Source organism: Hippichthys cyanospilos, chromosome 14 (assembly GCF_059441005.1).
Source record: "Hippichthys cyanospilos isolate Australia breed blue-spotted pipefish chromosome 14, RoL_Hcya_1.0, whole genome shotgun sequence".
Taxonomy (NCBI): Eukaryota; Metazoa; Chordata; class Actinopteri; order Syngnathiformes; family Syngnathidae; genus Hippichthys; species Hippichthys cyanospilos.
In genome coordinates this window covers 9244575-9266760 of record NC_142382.1, presented here as the reverse complement: position 1 = coordinate 9266760, position 22186 = coordinate 9244575, and the positions used below count along the sequence as shown (strand labels likewise).

Below are 22186 nucleotides of genomic sequence, written 5' to 3'. Positions count from 1 at the left end.
ACACAAAGTGTGTGATACTTGTAGGTGTACAGGTCAACTTTGGCCTCAGTAAAATACACCGCGGCATGTACAAATGATTTATACATGCAAACCAAGGTTGCTCAGTATACATATGGGGCATTGGCAGGGGGTGGGATAAAGCCTGATTTACTGTATATGGTCTTAAATCAATGCCCCTGTATCACAATGTGAACGATATGTCAGAGAGTCCTTTATTTTGATTTTAAGAACTGAATATTTAGATCTTTTTTTTTCATCTGGATTTATCTCAATCAAATGATGACAGCATACAGTTGAAAAAAAATGTGTGGAATCCAAAGAAATGACATTAAAGGTATTCTTAAACGGGTTATATATTACTGTATAGATTGAATTTTAATTACATGTAGACAAAAAGTCGGGTCACTGGGATGCCTGCCCACCCATCAAGTGTGAAATTAAACAACCAAGTAAGAGCCCGATTTATTAAAATCCCAAACAGCAGGCATAGAAATTGTGTGTTGACTTGAACAGATTGCTGACACTGTTGGTGAGCATTTTGCAAGTGAATTGCTTAAACTGCGATCTTTAGAGGAATCGTTCAGGACATTCTTTAAGAGATGTCCTCATTGTTATTCTGGGAGATGAGCACAATCTATCGCAGTGTGCTGAAATCCACTGATCCAGATGCTCAAAAATACACAGTTGGAAAGAGTTACAGTATGTCAGGTGATATGGCATGTCTCCTTCTTGAGACTGGCTTCAAGTCAGCTATTAGATCATTCAGAGCCTCCACCGTACCGCAGAATAGAAACTGTCACCATCCTTTTTGTTGGTATTGTTTACACAAGTGTAAAAACTTTCCTTTTCATCCCTCATTTTGTCCATTATGCTGACATCACTTTTCACCAGCCTCTTATATCTAAAGACATTGTGTGTATATATATATATATATATATATATATATATATATATATATATATATATATATATATATATATATATATATATATATATATATATATATATTGTGGCGGACACTAGGACCATGTCTCTCACCCAGTAGGCATGTCGCTATGATCCTTTGATGCTTTGAACCTGTTGGCTTTGTCTTTGCTGTTTTGGACTTTGTTGTATCAGTTTTGTGATGGCATGCGAAGAGTAAAGATCTCCACTAGCACAGCAACGTGTGGTTTCTTCGCCTCGCCACAATATATATATATATATATATATATATATATATATATATATATATATATATATATATATATATATATATATATATATATATATATGAGCCATTCCTGATTTCATGAGTTTGTATGAAGAAGTAGCAACAAGCTTAAAAATTCGGTGACCCCTGTTTGACTGTTCTTTAATTTTTGATCATTCAAGCAGTGGTTCTGAATTTTTTGCGGCAATGTACCCCCTATGAAATATTTTTTTTCTCTGCCAAGTACTCTTTAACCAGTGCAAAGCATTTTAGGATGAAAAGAAAAAAAAGACTTAAAACAGACTGTTCCATCCGTATCTGATTTATTCATCTTTGGAACTACATTTGTAGTGATATATCTGGTCATATTTTATTCAGCAACTCCTGACGATAAAACTTGTGGCATCATCATTTTATGCCTGGATTTTCTGATGGAAAGGTATCACTGACAATTTGCATCCATATAAAACTTAAAGGCATACAACATTTTGTAATACGTTGTTTCATGTTACATATTTGTGCTTAATATGAAAAGGAAAATGTACCGTTCGGTTGTCTGATACCTGCAGAAGCCATGTTAAAATCTCACATACTTACTTGTGACACCAATTGAGAATCACTACCTTGAAGTATTTTGCTGAAAGCTACTATTTTAACACCTGGGAAGTGTTTAAAATCATGAAAACAAATGTGTTGTATGACGCTTTAAAAAAAATAATAAGTGAAGCCAACACCTGTTTGTCATTAGTGTGACATAACAGAAAGATTGCAGTTCCATCCACAGAGCAGTGACCTGCATAGCAACAAGGACTTCCAGGTCTTTGCATCTAATAATATGTGGTGGCACATCGAGACATGCTGGCATAGCCGAGCGAGTCAGTCAATCTTTCATTAGGCCCGAGGTGAACAGGGTCACGCGCCACTCACTTCATAGAACCAAGACGAGCAGCACATCTGCTCCGAGGCTGATGCTTGGAATGATAATACCTCCTTCTCTTCTTTCTCCTCTCAATCCGGTTTGCTCCGCTCCCTGCCGCTCTTCCGCTTTTCTCTTCCCAGTCAGTCCGTCTCCCTCCGATCTGCTACTCCCATCATCCGCTGCCGCCGTATGGGGCATCGACATTGTGTGGGAGGCGATTATTTGTGATCTGCCGACTCAGACTTGACCTTTTCCGTGTTATCCTCGCGACTGAAACCAACCGACTCCACCCCGTGTTTCCAATCTGGCCGTGCTCTCTCTTTAACGATTGATACAGATCTCGTCGACCGCATGCCTGAAGTAATTAGCCCGCCTCGCTTGTAATCCGTGTGGTTTTGCCTCTTTACAATTTGGGGGAAATAAGGATTTTAATTACAAGTGTGGCTGTTCAAGGGCGCCATAAAACGAATAAGTGAACTTAAATTATACACGTGGCATTGCCGAGCCAATTTTTCTGTCGTAAAACTCTGTCTAATATATTTGTACTGTATATGCTTTTAATCAGTCACATACTTAGCAAATGAACACAACAACATCACGATAATTCACTTACTCGCTCCACTTTGTAAACATTCTCTGCCATCTGAGGCTAACGAGTCCAACTTGTGTGCAATTTACTCTGTTTTTCGTATGGGGCTGCGAACACACGCCTCTCTCCTGCCGCTTCCTGTGAGCTTTGCTGTCACAGCAGTTGCTGTCAGTTTGAGGGCTGCCTGCCCCCAAATATAATGGGGTTTTCTCAACTGCCTCCCAAGGGAATGAATGGCGGGGAAGAATTCACCATGGCTCATTTGGAGCCTCCAAGAGTAGCTCCTCCGTCAATCCCGGCAGGTTTGTATCTTTCCCAAAAGGAGGTGTTAACGCCAGCGATAGTGCCTTCACTGAAAGCAAATGCAAAATTTGCGTGTACTGCATGGAAAAACACTTAATTTCAGTTTGCTCTTCTTATGTTTTGTGACATTTTTATATGGTGTTTTTGAGGTTCGTTTGCACTGGGAAAAATAAATCACAGTAGGTGGTTATTTTGTAAGCCTTTGCAGTGGTTCTGAAATGGTACCCCATTCGTGTATGTCTGGGGCTACGGTACATGAAGTCACTTCAGGGGGTATGTGAGATTTTAAAAGGGTTTCTGCTGGTATCAGAAAATCTAATTTTTTGGGACAGGAACAATGTATTGTCGTTTTCAAATTAAGAACAAATTAATTGAAACAAAGCAGCTTAAGGCTAAGTTGTGCTACTTTTTTTTCAACATTTTCAATACCTTTATTGAGCCAGATGAGCCAAAAGTAAAAATTATACCATTCCAAAGATTAATACTTCAGACACGGACAGTGTCTCCATCCCCAATCCAAAAATGCTGAAAAGTAATATATCACAGGAGGTACATCACGGTAAAAGGTTGAGAACCACTGCTTTAGAATAGTAGATATCTTATGCATGCATTGCGAAATCTATCTATGAGATTTTTCACATATGCACACATTTTGTCCATGTTCAAAATAGATTTTTTCTCATACATCTGGTTAGGAAAGTGAATCGTCCTATGTGCTCCCCCAGTAGCGCTGAAGAAAAAAATATGACCTCCCTCCATCATTTAAGTTGCCCTTTCCTGATCTAAACCTTATGGCTGCTCACATTATAATGGCCAACACAGGGTAGACAAGTTCTAATGCAGTCCGTTTCCTTCCTAAATATGAGAAGTATATTTCAATAGGCATCAAAGATTCACAATCTTTGTACTATAGTTTATGAATCATCCCAATTGGCGTGCCAACAATGAACACGAGGGCGTGGGTATCCTCATGCCCAATTCGCAACACAGATGTCCTTCCACCATTTTAAGGCTATAGTGCACAACTAGTGTGCCACATTTAAATGGAGGAGGAGCCACTTTGAAAAGCCACAATGGAAGTCAGATGTGACTACGGCAAAGTGATGCAAGTCTCTCTCTCGCAGGTCTGCTATATGCCACTTCATTTTGTTTATTTATTTATTTTTTATACAGGTTAAAACTAGCTTAACATGCCTTGAACTAAATATCTGACGTCTGCGTATGATTTATAGCCTTTAACTCCTGGGAGAAATTTTGACCCGACTCGGGCTTTTTGATGTTTTTGATGTGTCATATCAAAGAAAAATCATACAGGAAAAAAAACACTTAAGAGGCTAAAATATTGCATGGATTGTCAAAACATGACTTTCAATATGCCACACTGCCCATGTCAGGCTCATTTACTGCCATTCAAAAATTTAAATTCAATTCAATTTTAGACATTAATTAATTTTTGCTTTAATAGTTTCAATGGCAACTCATAAACGGGTCACAATAAAAATTTCTGTGTTGACACCCCAAAACCACTGGGTGGCGCTAGTGGCAAACATGGCATTTGCAAGCCTTTCAATGACTTAGTAGATTGGTTTAGCCTGGACTCCTATAATGCAAAATTAATACTCTAATTATGACACTATAACTATTCCTATTTCAGTTTCATAAATATATAAATATAAACCATAGTTACTTTTGCAATTATCACATTTTTACCATTTTTGTACATATAGGCGTTGTTCCCTCATATATATATATATATATATATATATATATATATATATATATATATATATATATATGATAGAGCTGATGCCACTGAAAATTTTGAGGGGTTGAAAGTAAATGCATGTATATTTATATTTGATGATGTTTTGACCCTTTCATAGTCAGCCCAAGTTGGATGTTAATAAGGCCCAGACACCCCATTTTTTTCCCTTAACTTTATTTAAGAGCGATCATTGAATAGACGAAACACATTTTTCATCCTGTAACATGCATAAATTCTTGGCTGTACACCTCATGTCTCATCGGGTGTGATATTCATTCTTGTCCTACTTTCACAAGTCACCGTCACATGTTTAGACACCTCACATACGCACACTCTTGACGCACAGGCTAGCATCTGCGTTACGAGAGCTCCTTGTTGCTAGACAGCTGCATGCCTCGGCCTCTTCACAGCGGTGGACTGAGCTCCGAGGAGCTTGACAAAGAAGCTTAAAGTCCTCCCTAAGTCTCCGGCCCCTAGGTCGTCTGCATACCCCGAGCCCAGCTTTGGAAAAAGGCCTGAATGCAAGTTAAGCAGCTATGGTTACAGCGCGACAGACCCCCGCCGCCGCACTCACTTGCATTACCATTTTTTCTCCGGGCTGCTTCAGTCTTATAGCCCGGCAACAGGTTCCTCTGGTGCTCTCCTCTTATTTCATAACACCATGAAAGAGTTGACAGCCATAGTGCTGCTGCTGCCGTTGGGAAACGTGGTACAAGGTTAACCCCTTATGGGAATGTGCGGGTGTGCGTGAGCATGTTAGTCACTGTGCACACGCATGCAGCGGGACGATCAATGTTCTTTGACGGGACTGTCACACGACAGGTTTTCAGCTTCTTTGCATATGGACAGCATCACATTGCAAGCAGATTATTGTTGCAAATTTGCTATTGGGAAGTCATGTCACTATCAGTGCTGTGGTTTTAACACATTTCTATGAAAATGTTCCACCCTTTATGTTTTTATTTTTACAAGACAAGAGTGTTAAAATGTGACATGTAGAGCTGCAACAATTAATTGACAACTAATCAATTAGGTAGTTTATCGCTAACCATTTTAGATGGATGAATTACTTTGAGACCTGATTTACTTTAGTATTGTCTAAATCTTCAGTATTCCAGACTCTTTCCAGTAAATTTGGAGAAAATGAAGCCTCATGAAGCATTTTGGATATTTTTTTTTGCTCCTCTTGATGGCTTCCTTGGTTTACAGATGCAATGGAAATGTGTAACATTTACTTAAACTATAGCCATTATCTTTAAACCGAGAGCATCATATAGTATGAGCTAAACATTATTGCAAGTGATTCATGAGGCTTTATTTTCCCATCAGTAGTAAATAGTCTTCAATTTCTGCAGACCTCTATGTAAGCTGATCTAGGGTGTGATTTTTAATGAATCAAAATATACAGTAATGTGCAAACATTTGCATTCACTGGAAAAAGAAGGGTCATCCGTATTTTTGTCCATTTTTGTTTACATTACAAAGCAATCCAGTAAATAAATCTGTTTATTTTTCCTGCACTGTGAATTTCAAATGTCCTGTTTTTGAATAGTGTCTGTTTTTTTTAAATCAGATTAATTGATTGGCACAATAATGGACAAATCAATCAATCATTAAAATAATTGTCAGTCACAGCCCACTGGGCTCACCACTTACTGAATTTGAATAACAATGATGATATGATACATTATTTAACCACATATTGTTGCTGTTTTACTTTTGTTTTCTTTTTCTATTAACACTTGCATGACCATTTAAGAATGTGAAATTTGACCCACAATAGTCTTTTGCTGCCCACTGATTGACCTTTGGGCAGATTATTTCAATTTCCTATGGGAAATCCAGCAGACCTACATCCAGGAATGCCTTGAGTTCAACCTTAATATAAACAATTTGCACCAACTGGGAACATACATGCACTTACTCACATTATGTCTTACCTCTTCAGAAAGTTGTAGTGAAAAACATCCATGGATAATTTAGCAAATGAGGGCTGTAAAGTATGTGCATGTGTATGTGAATATTCTGTATTACACCAGTTTGTACCTGCATGTGTGTGTAAACTGAGTGTGCATGTGTGGGAGGTGGTATTCAATGTCGGCAGCTGGAAGTACTCAGAGCTAGTGCTCCTGCTGCAAACAGAGAGCGAGAAAGAAAAGAGAGGAGGCGCCTGCACAAAAAAGAGAGGCTAAGAGAGGTACCAGCACAGACTCCATCTTTACAGGGGCTAGGCTCTTGCAGAGTGAAAGCCCCTATAGAAAGAAAGCAGAGTCCTCTGAGCTGCACACACACACACACACACACACACACACTTCAGCAGTCGACCACCAGGGCCAGCAGGAGTGCACAGCAGTACTCCTTCGGAAGGCCTTGTTTGGACTCGCAGCTATGTGTAAAGAATAATAAGAAGCACGACAAAGTTGCTTCAGACACGCAACCTCTTATGAGTGCACAGTCTCCTCTGTCACTTGGACAGATGCCCCCCTTTGTACATGAAAGAGGATTAGGCATACCTATGTTCTGGTCACTTCTGAGGCTGCCACCCTACGATGCCATAACACTCCTCGGTTAAAAAGATCTAGCTGATCGCTGCAGGTATTTTGCCCAAGATCCCCTTGGAAGTTATTGAGTTTCATATCTGTTTTAGACGTTCCTTTCTTCTTCTTTTGACTTTTTACGAGAAAAGGTAATGAAGGAGAACCAAGCCGCTTGGCTTGGGATCGCTACGCTTGCCATTTGCACAGCGAAATTACGGTGCGCAGCTGATCTCGTATATTGAAACTGTTAGTACGCTTTAGGCTCCCCCGGCGAAGCCACATGTTTCCAAGTTTCAAAGTTAACAGCGAAATGAACAGGTGTCACAGGCTGTGTTACTGTTCTTCATGGAAATATGTCAAACTATTTGGCCTCCTCGACTTACAGTTCTTTAAAAACAGGTTAGGCCGGCTGTTGGAATCATAACTTTTCATTGAATACCAATCCTCAACATCATTGTAATGGACACCTGCATTTTGTTGGAGGACACACAGTCCTGTTCTTTGTGTTCAGGCACAGTAGGCCCCCAGGCAGAGGACAAGCAGTAATAGTAAAGTAGTAAAGGGACAAAGAAAAGGTATGCTTTTCAGATGATAGTGCAGTAGAAACTCCATGTGGAACGCAAATTGTTTTGCTTCCTTATTTAAATTATGTGTTGCCCAAATAAAATAATAAAACTTGTCCCGTCATTAAACTTATTAACTCAACAGGAAATATTTTAAATAATGTTTCAACATTGCTGAATTTACCACATGTATAATCAACATAAGACCTCGTGGTATTACTGGTATTGGTGTATAATTGAAACAAGCATGTTATGACTGGAACAGTGTTTGTTCTCAGAAGCAGACAGGACTCAGAGAAGTAAAAGATCCTTTTTACACAATATAAACACAATAAACATCAGAATCTAGCCTCAGAAACTAGATTCAGAAACTAGGCTCAGAAACTACACCCAGAAAGAAACGAGGAAGACAGCTTGACATGACAGCTTGAGAGCTTGACGTTGGACGATGTGTCACTGAAAACTTACAGCTTGAATAGTGTCACACAGCGGTCCTTTTTGAGAAAATAAAACTAAAGGACCATAGCAACAGCATGGTAACTGATATGTCAAGGAGCAAACCATTCACAGCAGTAAACACGGGACTATATTTGACAAAAGAGATACATACATAAAAATGAGGAAAGGAACAAATCCATGAGCATAGTAACTATATAAAAATAAATATAACAACATAGTAAGCAATATGATAATAATATTTGATATTTAAAGGATTGTATTGCTTAATGTACTGAGCAGAGAAATACACAAACACATGCGCACAAAAACCCCATATGCTCATTGAGCTGAAGTTTCATGATTTGCTGGATTTTGACACAGTTCTTCAGAAATTTTTGATCGAGCTCCAAATTGGATCTCTTTTGGGCCATTAACCTTAAGGGGTTCCATTGCATTATGGAAAACGAGGAGCTTAATGTCAATTGAGGATTGTTGCAAATGAAACAGTGCCAGAGGAAAATCTCGCCAGCCAGAGAAGGTGTGAGAGCACTTAAACTCTGTGGAAATCTTCCATTTCATATGGTGTTCCAATCAAAGTCCATTGACCCGACGGGCCTGCGACAAATTATCCCAGCGGCTCTACATATGACTCAATCAGTATGGCGAATCGCTTTGTGATGAGCTATAGGTCTCCTTTGCATATAACAGCCAAACCACCCCCCGGTGACTGCATCAACATGTGGCCCACCCACCTCCAAGCACAAGGTGAAGGACAATCATGAAATCAAGTACCTGTTGTTTGGAGTGCACCCTTTGGACTGAGGATGCACTCCACTGCTTGACTGCCTCTCTTGTGATGCATGATTTTGGGTTGTTCTCTGACAACTACGTAAATCACAATGCATTGATTTTTATACATTTCTATTATTTTGACGCACACTGGATTATCAGGTGCAATGAACAGTTCTAGTTTGGGAAATTTCCTCTGCCAAATCCTGGATCTAAATTGTATTAGTAAGAAAAGTGCTCTGAAAGTCACTTGAATATATTCTTCTCTTCTTATATAATGAAGACTATGTGCTCGTATTTTCCTGAACAATACAAAGTGGAAAGATTTTCACCTGAGATTGAGAAAGTGTTTTCAATCACCATGAAGGCATATTCAGCGCTTTACAAAAATCAGTGAAAGGCAATGCATAACATGCAGATAAAAGTGTAAAATGCATCAAATCAAACTGCATGGAAACGTGATTGCAGTAAAACATGAGTGATTGCACTTCTATCTTCTATCAGTACGGAAAAGAAGCGCCTGGTTAGACATAGTGCCTGTCCGTCGCCCGTGCATTACATAACGTCCACAATGAGTGGTTATTAGATGCCACCACATCAGGCACGGTCCCATCTGCGGCTGCAGACACCAATCACACATGAGAGACATGCCAGAGGACACCTGATATGCCGGGGAAACCGAGTGGATGGATTTACTCGAGTAGAAGCCAAACAGGCCCGGAGCAGCCGTAGCTTTGAGCCCCCGAGAAGTCTGACATCTAAAGGCCCACCTCTCCTCTTGTAATTGAAAGTGCACTCACCGGCAGAACAGCCACGATGTGTATACGTCTGTCTTGCTTGAGAGCTTCTCCCAGAGGGTGTCTATGGGGGCGTTTCATTTTAAAGTTGCTATCTGTCACATGAGCAAACTAATCAGAGAGACGGATGAAAGGTGGTGGGTGGGATGGGATGGGATCAGCTCCTCAGTGATGGCTTCCTCTGATGGCTGGATGACCCTTCACCTTTGCTGCGGCATCATGGGTAAGGGCTAAGCCATGTGTGATGATGAAACTGGAGTGCTCGCTCCTGGGCTCGCGATGACGTCACTTACTTCATTTTAATGTGCCTCGAAAGTGACTGAGTGGTGCTCTGACTTTTCAAACAGTCAATTGCTTTTCAATCATTGGGTTTCTTTCGTATGACGGGCAATCCAAACCCATGTTAATTAGTGAATGCGTGCAACGCGTGCAAAAACCTTGGGTAAAAACATCACGACTTTATACACATATTAAAAATTAGTAACATAATCTACTGTACAGTTAAATTAAATATCATAAATATACAAAGGAAAAATGACATTTACTTTTGGGGCGACGTGACTTGAGCTGGTGGTGGGTGGAGGCGGAGGGGAGCAGAGACGAATGCGCAGAATTTATTTACTTTTTTTCTTCAACAGAACTTTTCTTAAATGAGAACATATCACCTGCGATTTCCTTCTCTTTAATCCATAATAGAAGAACCCTCTCCATTTTGTTGTTGACAGAGGTCCACCCTCGGGCAAGGAAAGTCTTGCCCTTAGAAGACTTGCTTGCTTTAATAGTTTCCTTGTTCTTGAGAATTGTAGCGATTGTTGAGCAGTTACGGCCATACTCACTCGTAAGGTTAACTATGCGTGCGCATCCTTCGTATTTTTTTTTTTTATCTCCTGCTTCGTGTCTATTGTCATCATCCTCTTACTTCTTCCTTTACCGCCACTTGCAATTTTAGAAGCCATGTCTAACAGATAAAGTTTGCATAGTCTTCACAACACTCCGACCAGCTCATGCCATCATGCTAGATGAGGGCGTTCGGCCAATAGCATATCGGCATTTCTGTGATTGAGGTGAGGCCGGCCAATAGCATATCTGCATCTCCGTGATTTTTAGTTGAACTGCTATTTTACGCTACTATAGTCTGTCAGTGTTGAAAATATGTTGGTGCTAAACATGCAGGCATCTTCGGTCTGTTGAAGATAGTTTCTGTAAGCAACTAGTTAAAAAAAATGCAAATAAAAATAAAATAAATACAGTCAAAAAATAACCCCTTCCATATACCATCTTTCTAAATAAATATTTGATGTTATGACCTGCAGTGCATAGTCCGGTGCAGGTTATCATGACAAAACATTGTTTTTTCTCAATTTTCAATTTTGCGGCTTTCATACCAATGCATCTTTTAATCTGAAATTGACCCTACTTACAGCACGGTACTTAAAAAAATAAATAAATAAATAAATAGCAGTACTTATTTAAAATTATAAGTGTAGACAAGCCTGATTTCTTTCCTCAACAGAACCAGACAGATGGCGGCAACAGGAGCAGAAGCAAATAGAAACTATCGTTACTCGTCGTGTTGCAGCGAGTCTTGCCTGAAAACAAACTCTTGTTACATTTCGGATAAGGTGTCGGTGTAGAGGAGCAAACAACGGCAGCAACTGTCTGGGTCAGGAAGTTCAGCAACGTGATCACAGCAGCGTCCCTTCACCACCAGCGGCCAGATGAAGCGCTGTGGCAACTGACTTCTAAAAAATAAAAAAGGAAAAGTTAAAAGAAAGACCATCGCCCCGCTGAGCACAAAGCAGATTTCCACAGCCTTTCTTCTCAGTGTGGATTTAATGCCCAGTGGGCTGTTTATGCCTTATTAAATGTTTCTCTGGGATTGTCCGACTACTGTTAACTACCACATAAAACATCAACACGCTCACAGCATCTGCATGTGTCAATCTAAACAAAACTATGACAAATACTTTCAGCATATTCTAAAGGTTTGTACTTTTGGCACAAGTAGCCCGGCAGCTGCTCCGACCCTCGGCTCCCCTCACTCTTGTCGGCACATGTCCACTGTTAGGGCCCGGTGCCAAAAAACCACCACTGTGTTCAATTATATGACCGTAATTATGTCTGATACACTTGAATCAAATCTAATAATCAATCTTCAACGGCATATGCGTAGCGGGGGCCTGTCAAGCGGACGATGGCCGCGGAATACTCGCCACGATCCCGAATTTAAAGAGTATATTAAGTTAGATTGCCATAATCAAGTTGAGAATTACCATAAATGTAATTTGGATGTCATCTGAGGCTTACGGATGCAAAGCAGCAACAGCTGTCTGAGGACGTGCACGTGCGAGGGGCATAAAGCACGGATGCGAAAGTGAAATGTGATGTCATTAAAGGCTGGCCGGGCAGCACATTATTTACATGATGTAACCTTCCTCTGCCACCGTGTGTCACTCAGGACTCCATCTGCTGCCAGCACAGTGTGACGCCACTCTCTCTCCGTGTGCGTGCGTGTGGGTGGGTGTCACTAATATGTGACCCAGGTGATGGACCCAAGCTGTCATCTGTTACCTGTGAAGAATAGGACAGCTTAACAACTGATTATCTGATGCACTCACCCTCAAGTACTACAGGCTGTAGCTCACTGGAAAGAGAACGTCTGTGCATCTGTGTTGCAGAGAGAGATAATAGGGAGCGTTGATTTATATTCCCGTATGTATTATTTATGCTTTCCATATTGTTATGATCCTCATTTCCATAGTTATTGCTATGACTACACTACTATTACCACTACTCTACAACTACTTGTACTGCCGTGGAGTTGTATGAAAGAAGTGTGTGTTCATGAAATGCCATATTAGTCAGCATTCCTATTTATTACTAGGAATACTTCAAAGACTGTTATTACCGTGAACCTAACAAGAACAAGCACTATAAAAAAGATTAAGAACAGTAATAATAATAGATGACCTCACATACATGCAAATGGTTTTGAACAAACTTGTAAATATGTTCATATTTGTAGGCTATTTTTACTGATAGTTTATCCTCATTGCCAATACATTGCACCTGTACATGTACAGGGCGGCAAAATGAACTTACCATGCTGGAACTGAGCAAGAAACATGCAAAGACAATGTTCAACAGAGGGATACAGGACAGAAAGCTCTGTTGGTACTTGCCAAGAAGCACCCCGAATTCTCGGTTGAAAAAAGAAAAACATAAGGAAGAAAAAAACATAAGGAAGAAAAAACAAGACTCGGCCCATGTCCCATAGTATAAACCTGGAAAAACCGTTGCACACGCCACATAAAGGTGCATCACCAAAAATCTGGAGGTTGGGCGTGTGATGGGGGGATATGATGCAAGCAGGCTGACTGGCTTGTAGCAAATGCTAATAAAATAGCATTTTTCTTATAACGCCACGAGGTATTGCCTTGTGCATGTGCCAGTTTTTTTTAAGTTTTTTTTTTTTTCAGCATTTGGCATACAATATCTAAAAGTTAAGCAAAAATGGTTTATTAGCAGAGCCAGGCAATATGTCACCAAGTTGACAAGCTACTAACTGAACGCCTGCCATCAGCAAGTGCCGTATAAAATGAAGTTGTGTTAAAATACACAGACTAAAAATGAGTCTTTGTACTAACCTCAATCGACAGATCTATACCTGCATCAGTCCGTATATTTTTATGTTTTTTTTTCAAGACAATGCACACACCAAAAAATGTGGAAGTGTTTGCTGAAGGTGGGCATTACATCGGCAACGAATGAATTGGTGAAGGATTGCCCAGCTGTGTTTATCAGTAATGTTTACAGTTTTATTACGACCATTTAGCCTTTTTTCCCCCATAATGCCACAGTTAATGCACACAGTTAATGCACAGCATATTGTACCGTTTGGGGGAAAAAAATAAAAAATAAAAAACTGTCCTTTTTAGCTAAGTTCATTCAAACATATTTTTAAATATGTTCAAACATATTGGCAAGAATTTTTGAATCTTTTTGTCAGTCAAAATGTTTACTAACATTGACAGCTTCATATTTTTCAATAATCCTGTATAGCTTTATTGTTGGAGGTCATTGAGATTGTTCAGGTGCACCTAATTCCATGTCCGGTTGGTGTATTTCCGACCACTCCATCCACAAAACACGGGAGGGTTTTTTTTCTCCATTTTTTCAACTGGCTTCAAGAGGCTTTATAAATTGTTCAAAGACTTCTTTGATGTTTTTCCCAATTCTTTTTGCTTTCATCTTGTTCCTTTTTTAACATCATCTTTACACGGGTGACTGAAATGTCCTATTCCAGAAGAACACCTGCGCAACAGGCCTATCTTGAACTCTCTTGAAGCATGTAGATATTAATGTGTTCCAAGTGATTTAAACAAGAAAGCTCCAAGTATTTCCTGTCTTTCTTGCATGAAAGAGAGTGGCTGGTATAAATGCACATTGTTGACATTTTTAATCTTTCCCGCTAATGTATATTCGTTTTTTCATTGGATAGCATGTTGTAAAGGAGATATGTAAGAGTGTGCTGCACTATGCCGGGTGTGTCAGTGACTGAGTTTTTTTTTTTTTTTTTTAAACGTTCCTCCAGCACACCTGACAATTTGATGGATGAAAGTACACAAAACCTTAGACTTTGATCTGGGTAAACTTGATTCAGCGGATTTTGAGTTCTGCAAATATGCGTGGCGGATGCCATCATATTTAATTTACCAATGTGTGAATGAAACCCTCTGCATTATTGTATAAATCATTTCATTTAACACATTATATTTATATCTTTATTATATTTTTAACATCACCCTCTTTGTTATAATTCAACAATCGGGTTGGAAAGTGTTATCCAACTGCCCATTTCACAGAGGTGATTTGTGATTGCCTTGGGGACCTTTGTATGATCTACCCATCCGGGTCTGCTTGTAGTTCTTTTAAAGATACTTTACACTCTTTTCCACATGTTTTCCGCATTGATTCCAGTGAGTCTATTTCTGCTCCTTTTATAATACAGACTCTGCACCTCTATTAGAGCGAATGTGAGATGTTTCCATTGATTGGAAAACTAATACATTGTGTGGCCAATGTCCATTTCTAATGGTGTACATCTGTGAAAATACATAAAGAAGATAAAAAAAAAATCCACCTATGTGCAAATTTTGAGCGCACTTGTGTGAGACTTGCACTGAGCACAGAAATAGTAGCCCATAGTGTGAGCTGTAGCTATGAAAACACCTTTTAAGGAGCAAAGCACCTGTGAGGCATAGTTTACACGTCTCTGTAAATGTCTCTGGTTTGCCCTATCTTCTCTAAGTGCCCAGGGAGTTTGTTTTTTTTTTATTATTAAAAAAACAGGTCTTTGAAAACTGCAACCAAAGAGGAGATTTGCCAAATTCTCCGGATCTGTGTTTGTGTGTAGCAATCATAAACTAGATTTCTACAACATCACTGTGCTGACGTCATATGCGCGAATAGTGTTGGAGAATCAACATGGATGCCAAACCCATATAATCTGTGTTCTCTAATCTCCAGGTGCTAGCTGCTTGCTTTTTGTTGCAAGCCCAACTAGGGTGCCACTTTGAAGCACTCACGCAACGGACGGTTTGGTTCCTTGCTGGCGCATAACAACAATCCATCGAAGGCATATTTCCTGCCAAAAACTATGATGCCGCTGATGTGAAGAAACAGAAGTTCTTTCTGTTTGGAGAGAATTTTGGCAAAACGACTGCCGCTTAGTATCTTGGCATACTTCGAAATGAATTAAACCACACTGTGTGGATTCCTGTAGCAGCATTTTTTAATAATAAAAAAAAGCAGCGAGAGGAAAATTATCCGGTTTTAAATAGCTCTGGTTACGTGTAGACAAGCCCTAAATTCATACCGTGTCACACCAGCTGTAAACACATGGGGAAAAACACAGATCACCTCTTGTCACGTAGCTAAGACAAGCGGCCGCTCGCATGTTTTGACGGTTGCCGATGTCACGACTAGTTCACGTGTTGTTTTGATTCTTGCTGTCGGAGCCCGGTGAGCTCACACAGTCACAGCTGGCTAGGGTGGAGCTGCTGTGGGGGGGCTGCAGGGGGGCGAAGTGGTCGAGCGCAGGGAGTTGAAGGACATGGATCTTTGCCAACACATTTCATACATAGTGCATATCTTACAAGTGCAGCTGAGAATTAGAGATAGGGGACCCTCACCCTACTCTGCCCACCCCGCCATCTGCCCGCCTGGGGCTGGAGGCTCTGTGGCTTAGCTTCCACATTAGCAGGCGTGACAGCTCTGCCCTCAATCAACCTCTCATACACACATACGTACACAGGCACACACTCACACAGACACACCTTCTTTTTTGCCTCTCATCTCTCCTCTATCCTCTTACTATATTAATGACAGGAGCTGGTTAGTGTGAGTCTAGCTTTTCCTTCGTGTAAATGAGAAACCATTACTGTTCTTCCGAGGAATGATGTCGAATTCCTCTCCTGTCTAATCCGCCGCTCACTCTTGGAGACGATTGTCGATATAAGTGCTGCTAAATAAATGTGTAACAGAGTTTGACTGTTTGAGTGAAGGCTGGATTTAATCTTCAGTAGATGTTCAACGGGGAAAAAAATAGCTTCACCCGGGCTGTTTCTCTTTCATCATTTATCTCCTCCAGTTTTGTGCCCCCGTTTCATTTTTGTGCCCCCGTGAACCTCACATCCTGTTCCCGATCCAGCAAAATAAACAGTCAGGCTGGGAATCCCCAGAATCCGTATACATGAAGACAGAACCTCATTCCTCCCGACCTGGGCCGAGGAATTAAAGCTGTGGATGACTGAAACAGGATACAGGAAAGGAAAAACATGTCTCCCATAAGTCAATGCTTTGGCTCACCCGTGGTTGTCTGTCTTAGGGTTTTGCAAATATTTAACTTATAAAAGTCATTATCAGACCTTAAGTGGTGCTTTTCAGATGTTTCGAGGCAATCTGTTAAAGTTTGCTTCTACTGGCGGTTCTCTTATTTTATCTGAACGGGACCACAGTGGTGTATTGATGTTCAAACAAGTCCAAAGTTTTACAATTTGGAATTTGGTCAAAATTCTTTGTGGAGAATAAAAATGTCCCAATGAGGTCACATAATTTATTTTTTAGGTTTGATCCCTAATAACTGAGCTGGAGGGCCGTGCGTTAGTTAATAGAAAATAATCCCAGCGGAGAAAAAAGTCATTTTCAACAGATTGTTACACGTAATCAACTTTGAATGACTTGAATCATAGGTGCAGTATTATAGAAGAGGATAGGACAAATGAGAAGAAAAAAAAGGTTGGTAGATTCTCACTTCTCAGAATAGTGATTTTATTTTCAGTTAAGACTCTTTCTGATTCATCAATTTGAAGTCAGTATTCTGACTTTATTTCTCAAAATTCCCAGAATTCTGTCAACAATCTGACTAAAATAAATTCAGACTAAAGTCGGAATTCCCATGTTTGTCAAATTCTTGTTTCTCATAATTCTAACTTCATAGTCAGTCTGAATTTAAAGTCAAACTTCTCATTCTGTTATCAGAATTTGAAACTTAGTCTTGGAATTTTCTGTTCAGGGTTAGGGTTTCTCAGAATTATCACTATCATTCAGGACTATTCTCTAAAAAATTGAAGGATTCTGAATCTATTAAGAGATCATTTTGAGAATAAACAGATTTCTGAGAATAAAGTGATAAATCTGATTGTAAAATGATAATTCAGTTCTCATTTTATTCTGAATTTGAACTTGTCAGAATCCTGACTTTAAAGGCAATCTGACTGTAAATACAGTGTTCAGTTTTTAATCTCCTAATTTGCAATTTTGTCTCAGATTTTTCTATTTGTTTATCTTTTTATTATCATGTTTCACTTTCTCCATGCAGCACTTTATTCTCAAAATTATGGGAATAAATTCAGGCTGACTTTAAAGTGAGAATTTTGTGAAATCAGAGGTTTAAGAATAAAATGAGAACTCTGAGAACAAAACCAGAATTCTGATTTTAGGAAGGGTATTCTGACTTTAAATTTAGAATTTTCATTGAGAGTAACTTTAAAGTCAGAATTCTGAGGTTTAATTGAGCATCCTGCCAACCTTTTGGGTTCCCTCCGTAGGCCCTATTCCTCATTCATAATGTCAAACTATTTTTAAGATCTTTCAGAATTCTTTAAAAATTATCACCTTTCATGATGCAAAATTTTGACCCTCTTGCAAAAGAATTCTATGCATCATCATCATCATCATCATCATCATCACATCATTACTAAGATTCAGAGATGATGGTGCACTTCCAAAAGCGTCCACTCTCACCACCTCCTCCATCACCATCTGGTCGTCTTCAGCCTCTGCCAAGGACAAGGGCAGACTGCGGTGTATCATTCACGCCATTGAGAAGGTGATTGACTGCAATCTGCCATCTCTCCAGGACTCCTGAGTCAAGAGGAGTATTTTTTGACCCTCCCCACCCTGAACTTAAACTTACAAATCCCCAAGTCCATCAGGACCAGAAACTCAGAACACTGAAAGTGAAATTATTGACTGCTTAGCAACCTGCTCAGCAACCTTAGACCACAGAGATCCTACGAAATTGCCGCATTACAGCCGTATAAGTAGATGAGGCATTTACCAGCTCGCAACTTTCGAAGTGGGATATCGCCGCAACTGTCTCACTTATACGCTGACATGAAATCCCACATTCAGGTAATCTTATGCATGACCACGTCAGCGCGATCGTCTAGTGTGATGTTGAAATTGCGTTCAACACAAGAGTGTGTTGTAAGTGATTGCCAGGTGTTAAACTTCACACCCCCGTTCCGGTTTTCCACTATTTCCTTTCACACAGAGACCTTCCTGCCTCTGTTATGTTTCAGGAAATCGGGAAATAGACCAGTCGCCTTCGCACGCTTGGTGCCTTTCACACAGTATAGCGACATAGGGGGGGAAAGCTCTTTTCACAGGCAGTGTATAATTTTACTGTTGTACTCACGTACAACATCTGACTTGAACTGACATGTGGAAACTTACAAATTTGGATCCTTCTAATCAGGTGAAGCTAGTTTGAAGATGAAAGACAACACCGGCTTCTTTTGCTGTGTGTGATTGCTATTTGATTCCTGTTTCCAACCACGAGTCAAGACTGCTTCTGACTTGTGTGCGTTTGAGTGAAACTGTAACGACAGACTGCTGTTCACTTCCTTTCCAAGTGCTGGTGAAGAAGCTGTAATGGGAGACTGCTGTTCTTTCCTGTTTCCAACCGCGAGCCAAGACCGTGCTTTAAAAAGTATGATTGTCTACCAACCTGATGCGAAAGGCTGACTTTAACCCAAATGAAGACCCTTTAAAAAAACATGGCTACAACTGATAGCCAGTTGGTGGCATAGCTTCTCAGTAGAATGGATGACTCATGAATGTTTGTGCTGTTACTTCCTTCAAACATTAAACAAAAGACAGAATGGTTATTAGCAGAAAAGTCAGTTCCTCCATGCGCTGTGGTTCAGTGAAGTAGCCAACAATTAATTCTAAACATGGGTTGAGTGACTCAAACCCTATTCTTGCTGTTTCTAACCCACTTACTGCCTGACATGTTTTGCCGCATTCACAAATACTCATACTGTAGCTTCTCAGCTTGTTCCCTGTAGAATTTGGTAGAACATCAAAAACACACATTGTAATGAGTAGGAAACAGCACAAGTTACTTGAAAAGCCACCTTGAATTTAGGTGAATGTAATATTCCTTGCTCTTAAAAATTATGGCATTTTATGATGTTTTTGTGACAGATTATAACAATTTTTAATGACATGGCCATGTTTGTTTGTTGAGTAAACTGTTTGATAACAGCCAAATAACATCGATGACCCACATCTACGTCGGTGCTTTCAATGTTCACTGAAGCGTTCAATGGATTTACACATGTCCATTTCTGTTGTATGAATGTTCAGAGTGGCAATGTTACACTTATTTACACTTTAATTGTCATAGAGCAGTGCTTCTCAATTATATTTTGCGCTGACTATAAATAAAAAAATAAATAAAATTAAATAAAATTACTTTCGATAAAAGTTTTAAATCTAAACCTGTATCCTTTTTAACGTAAACAAAACAAAAAAGAAATATAAATCAACTTTCAACAACTGTTAATTATGTTTTACAGTGTTTATACAGGTTACAGCTTAGTCTAAAACAGAAAAAAAATGACCAGTGCATCAAAGTGCCTGAAACTAAAAAACGGGTTAAAATTTCTTATTTTATTGCAATTACACTTCACAAGAAAAAAAAAAGCCTTTTTCCCACAGGTCAAGCCGCACCCCCCTGGCATCATTTTTCAGGTGTAACTATGTTTGAACAACACCAGTTTGAACCCATACATGTTTCGCAAGATACTGGGCAGAAAACGGAAAGGAAGTCAGCATGCATAGGCAGGGAGTGAGTTAAGCGCACCTCGGAGTGTCTCACTATGCAAGTTTCTGACATGACATCACTTTTGTTCTACTGTCCTTGGAGAGTACCAGCCACTGGGTGACCAATCACTGAGTATGTCACTCTTCATGGGCTGTGGCACATCAAGACAACTCAGAATCTGCCAGGACACACTATGTTTATCTGAAACCCATCTGTTGGGTCAAATGGGTCTATATTTTTTTAGATCTGACCTGGGAATTAGTTCTAAATTTGATGATCCATACACAATGGGCTGTTTTTGTTTTGTCTGTTTTGGTGAGTATTGCAAATTAAACATTTTAATCAAGGGGGGAGCTATATTGAATTTGATCTCTAGTTAAGAAAAGAAGGGGTCAGAGTTAGCGCATACCACCATGATTATGCTTGCTTCAGTAGAGCTGTCACTCACCCTGCAAGCATCTACTCTCCCTCCAGCCCCTGTCAAGAGAGGACTAGTAGAACAATGAGCCCAAATCCCAGACTTATAATTAGTCTCATGTCGTCTCCTATAGACGTGTCCACTCTTTGATTAAGCAATTAACTAAATGCATTAGGCCCCGGTGATTGAGTCATAATCTTGAATAAGACGTAACCAGTTATGGACTCCTATGATGAGCCTGGTGACTGGGTCCTTTGCAAAAGCCCCACCTGCTCTGACAGGATGGTTTCATTTTAGTCACAGGCTTTACCAATTGCATGATCTCTCAAGTTAAACCAAGTGTGTGAGGGTGCATGTGCGCAAGACGACACTATGCAAGCATATGCAAATGCTTTCAAACGTGCGTCTGCATTCTCTTGACATGTGCAGCTCCTGGCATGAAACACACACCTAACACACACAGACACTTCCCTTCACACATGCACTTGCAAACAAATGCATCTGCCCACCTGCCCACCCAGCACTCCTACACCTCACACGTAAACAGCCTGGCATCTGTCACATGAGGCGGGGGAGTGCACTTGGAGGGGGGTCTCTCTCATACACACACAAACAAGGGGACACGCCGACACCATCTTGCTGTCTGCACCCGATGTCCCCTTTTGACCTTTTGACAGGTACACGAAGCATCTCAAAGTGAGAAGGGGAGGCCAAGTCAGAGATGCGCCCTAGCTGTAGGTAGCTGTCCAACTCCTTGGGGCTCCGTGGGGACGGCGTTGCCTCTCCCAGGAAGCCATAACTCTCCTCTCAGGAAGTGAGGTGTGTCTGGAGCTTTATCTACATCAGCCTGCAAGAAAGGCAAGAGGACAAGAGGTCAGACAAGAACGGGACCACTTACAGTATATCATGTTTTATGTATGATGTTTGGCATGTATTTGAACACTTGCTTGTGTCTCAAGGTGAGGCAAAAAGGATTAAATATAAGGAGGATGTTTGGGGATCTGTGTTTCTTGTTTCCTATTTAGGATTTGGTACATTGCAAAACACACAATGCATATGAAACAATCAAGGCCATGCCAACAAAGGTTACGTTTTGCAGTCATCCTTAAAAATTTAAGGTATCCTTTTTTTGGATTATGAAGAACACCAGGTTATAAGGTGCAGTCTCAATGAACAGGACTATTTTGGAAAATGCCCATATATAGGGTGAACCGGGTTACACTGTAAGATGCACATGAGGGCATAGATGCACCAATCAGAAGTCAGGAAGATTGTATATCCATTTTCTGGGTACCAAGGGGAGTTTTTTAATTGGATTTTTGCATGTTGAATCAGCATCAGACTGGTGTGACATTTGACCACTCTGATTGGCCGGTAGCCATTGAATCAATGCACAGGGCTAGAATGGGAAGTAGCAAATGCGGATAAGCAATAAGCAAATGAATGCCTTGACAATTTTGCTCATTTTGCATGTTGTAAC

The 22186-nt window shown here is 40.1% G+C and overlaps 1 long non-coding RNA gene across 1 annotated transcript; it reads right to left on the bottom strand.

Moving 5' to 3' along the window:
- Positions 1–11269: 11269 nt before the first annotated feature.
- Positions 11270–15867, bottom strand: LOC148412847 (uncharacterized). Its single transcript, XR_015867711.1, has 3 exons — positions 15771–15867; positions 12314–12463; positions 11270–11634 (listed from the first exon to the last, which is right to left on the bottom strand). It is a non-coding gene; the product is annotated as an uncharacterized LOC148412847 (long non-coding RNA).
- Between the last annotated feature and the right edge of the window lie 6319 nt (positions 15868–22186).